This window comes from Rhamphochromis sp. 'chilingali' (assembly GCF_963969265.1).
Source record: "Rhamphochromis sp. 'chilingali' genome assembly, chromosome: 19".
NCBI lineage: Eukaryota > Metazoa > Chordata > Actinopteri > Cichliformes > Cichlidae > Rhamphochromis > Rhamphochromis sp. 'chilingali'.
In genome coordinates this window covers 6,252,765-6,257,384 of record NC_137946.1, presented here as the reverse complement: position 1 = coordinate 6,257,384, position 4,620 = coordinate 6,252,765, and the positions used below count along the sequence as shown (strand labels likewise).

The window sequence follows — 4,620 nt, the reverse complement described above, 5'->3', positions numbered from 1 at the left end:
AGGACTCTCCTCTTCGTGTTTTTGGGGGATGTTGCATAACAGGCAACCCACCCGCAGTAGATGCGCTCGGTGTGAGGTCTCGCAGCAAGCTATCAAATACGGCGCATTTCTGGGCTTTTAAAAAAAACGCTATGCGTCGCCAGGTGTTTCATCGGATTCGAGGTGTTACCTCCTTTGACAGTATCACAGTATCAGCTTAAAGCACTTGTTGCAGGCTGCTGAGTTTGCATATTTTGCTGTGAAGTACAGCCAGACTTTTGACCGCTTCGCCTTGGACATTTTTAATCTGTAGCTCTGCTCTAAAAGAACGTACGTACCTGGGCCCGCCTACTATCCTCGGAAACGTAAAACGATTGGCTAGAAGTGTATCACAGCTCAAGAAAAAAAAAAGCACCGAAATAAAGCACCGAAATGTGCGCTGCTTTTCGGTTTGGTTACTACCGTTTATGTCAGAACCGGTGCCATCATGGCACCGGACACCGGTACCCATCCCTACTGTTATCAGTGTTTGCAATGATAGCATGGCTGTGGTGTCACATCAATGTATGCGCTCGGTGCTTGCTGATATCAAACTGTAGCATTAGGACCACTGAGTTAACCTTTGTAGTGATACTCACTCCTTTTTATTTAGACCTGGTTTAATTCTGGTATAGTTGAATATTTGTATATAATCCCTGCAGCTGTCAGACTCTATAGCAGGGGTCACCAGCCTTTATTAAAACAGAGTTAGATAAAACTGAACAGTTTGGTTCATCTTTAGTTACATGGTTCTATCTTGATAAGCTATGTCTTATCACAGATTAATTTTTCAAAAAGATTAATGATTTAAGCAAGGAAAGGGCTACATGTCAACATACAACTCTTTATTTCTATTAATGTCTTACTTCATTCCTACCTGATTGACATGTTTAGGAATTATGAGTGATTGGCACACTGTAGTTGTAAAAGTTGCTACCAATCAAACTATGATATGTTAAAGTTAAAACAAAACACAACTGTTTTAGATATTGTCCAGGTTCCTTGTCACCGGGGACTCCTTCAGGACCATCGCGTTCAGTTTCAGAGTCAGTGTGTCCATGGTGAGCCAGATCACCCCCCAAGTAACGACGGCCATCTGGGACTGTCTAGTGGAGACTTCATGGCTGTGCCTTCACCTGGAGACTGGCGGTCCATCACAGAGGGACTCCAGGAGCGCTGGAACTTCCTTCTGTGCTGTGCAGCTCTGGATGGGAAGCACGTCCAGACAAAGGCACCCCATATATCATATAGGAGACACACACATTGATATACACTAAATATTTATTTCATTTCTTTTTTGTGGTGCCCAAATTTATGCACCTGCTTAATTTTGCTTAAACAATTATTGCACACTTTTTGTAAATCCAGTAAACTTCTTTTCACTTCTCAAATATCACTGTGTGTCTCCTGTATGATATTTAACTGACATTTTTTTTTTTTTATTGTAACAACCAATGATTTATACAGGAAAATAATGGCTATTAACAATGTTGCCCAAACTTTTGCATCCCACTGTATTAGTATATTTTGTCATTAGTATAATATGAAATAAATTCTACATGTGTCAAGTCGTGTGCCAACATTTGCTGTGTAGTAGAACTGAGACATTAGTCATTATAAAAATTTATTTGAAATAATATTAAAATTCTCAAACAGAAAAACATTAAACATAAATATATAAAATATAAGAATTTACAGAGACAGGAATAAAAAGGACCAGCTGCTCTCCAGAGCAGGAACAAGGCTGAGGAGGAAATGCTCCATTGGAGACTGGTGTGAACGCTTCAGGGACACCAGGATGGCCAGCTCCAGCGCCGATGGACCGTCCTGGGACCCGTCCCTCATCTGCCTCGGAGCCGTCCTCCCCTGTGGGCCTGTAAAACAGCACAAAACACAAAGAAATTAGAAGGCTGCTACTAGATTTTAATTTCAACATTGAAAAAAACAAAAACAGGATATAATCAGATTGGTTGTAGATTTTTAGTAAAGGTGATCACAAGGCAATCCCACCGACTAAAAAGGTATCAGTGCTTGCTGTACATACCTGTGGGTGCAGGAGCTCAGGGACTGGGGATGCTCTGCTGCAGAATCAGTTGGTTCTATCAATACAGTATTAAATGTTAACAGGTTGAATATAATAATCATAGAGTAGACAGTGGTCCCTCCTTTATTGCAGCAGGGGTTCTCAGAATAACTAGCCCCTGGTCACGCACTTTATACACTGTTTTCCCCACACATATGAACATTGGTTACAGTTCTCACAATTGATTCTCAAAGTACAAACCTTTGTAGATTGCAAAACGTAAAAGTATTATTATGCCGCGTTTTGTCTTCATCTGCCTGCCACTTTCGTGCGCCTTTTTCCCTCGCGGTGCAGGTGTCTATTTCCGAATGAGGCTCATAGTTATGGGTGTTTTTGTGCTGTTTTTCCTATTGGACGTGATGGTTATCAAAACCAAGCATGATAAATTTGGCAAGCGCAGGAGACACGACACAAAGGAGATTTGTCAATCAGGCTGCAGAATGCAATGCTGTACTGTGCAAAAAAAAAAGAAAAGAAAAAGAAAATCAGCGAAAAAGCGAAGCAGTGACGGATGAACAGCGGGACCACTGTGTACTGTTTATTAATAAACAATAAAATATATTCCTAAATGACAACATGCATAAAAGCAGAACGGTATTTGCACGTCAGTGGGAAAATAGCAGGGGCTTGCTAGTTTTTGTGCGGCTTCCCCGGGTCAGCGAAAACTTTAGAGAAAACTTAAGAGAAATGAATGAACTTACCAGGTTGCCCGATCTCTTTACATATCTTCCTCCAAGCTCGGTCCTTTATATTCCTGTCTCAGTACAGAAAGCAGCTGGTGTCGTACGGCTCCGGGTTGTTTGCTACGGCATTGATTAGCCTTCCCTCCATTGAAGTATGAAGGGCTTTGGCTGGATCTGCCCCTTCACTCCTGTGAGCATGTGAGCCTTGTGCTTTAGCTGGGATGAGGGGGGAGGGGCGGTAGTTACACTCAGTAGCCCAACCCGTTCTCACTCCCAAAGCGTAACATTTTACGCTAGGTGACAAATCGTCACCATATTACGTTTTCGGCTACCCACCACGTTCCTAAATGACGACCTCGGAAAAAGAGGAAATATGAGAACCGTCTGGACTGAACCTACACATGTTCGCTCTTTTTCTTCAAATCGCTTAGAAACACGCTATTTAACATCATTAAAGTCCTGGTTAAGGTCAGGAATAAGGTTATGGTCAGGGCTAGGGATAAGGTTAGGTTTAGGGCTGGAATACAGGGCTGGAACGTCTACTACCGCGGGAGCGTCATTGCACTGGATTCCAGCCATAACCCGCCGCGTACCATAAGAACGCCGAAGGTCTCCTTTCGCGTTCCTCAGGAACGCCGCGGGACGTGACAAAACGTCGACATGTTACGCCTCGGGAGTGAGAACGCTCTGCAGTAGCACAGGAACAGAGCGGGAGGGAGAGACAGACAGAGAAAGAGAGCCAGGGACAACAACGTCACATTAGAAAGGTATAGTAATCATCCACAACTATTTTCAGTTGCAGATGATAAAGGATTCAGAAAGTTTATTCATGCAGGTCCATATGACAGAGAATGTGCATGTTCTTTTTGTTTTCATATTTTAATGAATTGAAAAAGCTGAAAATTTAAATAGTTAAAAGTTGAAATGTGAATAGTTGGTTTTTGTATTATATGATTTATTTATTACATTTTATGTGGAGTGAATAAATAAAAGTATACTTACGGTGGCCCCTAGAGACAAAGTACGTACAAACTCCGAAGCACGTAAAAACTCAGAAGCACATAAAAACTCAAAACACGTACAAACGACAAAAGAAGGGCTCCAGGATGCTAGACGTATGAGTGCTTGTGTATAAATACACAAACAATACACATATGTTTTCAATTGTGTAATTTAGCTCTGTTTTGGAAGAAATATTGCATATATTTATATATAAACATATATAAATAAAACCACTTTTTTTTTACATTAGTAATTCCTTTTGTGCATAATTTTATATTATTGTTAATAATAAATTAATGAAAGCAACAAAACAACCTGAAGAGCCGCTTTGGAGCCGAAAGAGCCGGCTCTTTTTAGAGAGTTGAACCAAAAGAGCTGGCTTGGTTCGACTCTCTAAAAAGACCCGGAAATCCCATCACTAGTTGTGCCAAAAAGTGATCGGGCAGAAAGTGATAGCCGTCCGCGGGAGCGCGTGCAGCTGCTTAAAGCTGTAGCACCCAGATTACCTACAGTTATTTCGGTGCAACTGATATAAGATGCGTTAAACTGAACACAGCTTAAACCGTCTGTTTGTTGAAAAATAGTAATGCGACTGCACCGAATTTTCTTGTTAGTAACGGTAACGACGTTGTAACGATAGAAATAGTAATTAGTTAGATTACTCCTTACTGAAAAACGTAACGCTGTTAGTAACGCCGTTAGTAACGCGTAGTACTTTTTCCAAGGTACAAATACGTACTTCAAAGCAATGACACATATACAATGTTAATTGTAAACTATGATCAGCATACTTATCTCTATCATTATACTTCAGTCACTTATACAATAAAGTTA

General features: G+C 41.0%; 1 long non-coding RNA gene across 1 annotated transcript; it reads right to left on the bottom strand.

Moving 5' to 3' along the window:
- Positions 1–894: 894 nt before the first annotated feature.
- On the bottom strand, positions 895–2,984 carry LOC308387166. The gene is made up of 3 exons (XR_013969897.1): positions 2,803–2,984; positions 2,063–2,117; positions 895–1,892 (listed from the first exon to the last, which is right to left on the bottom strand). It is a non-coding gene; the product is annotated as an uncharacterized lncRNA (long non-coding RNA).
- Positions 2,985–4,620: the final 1,636 nt, after the last annotated feature.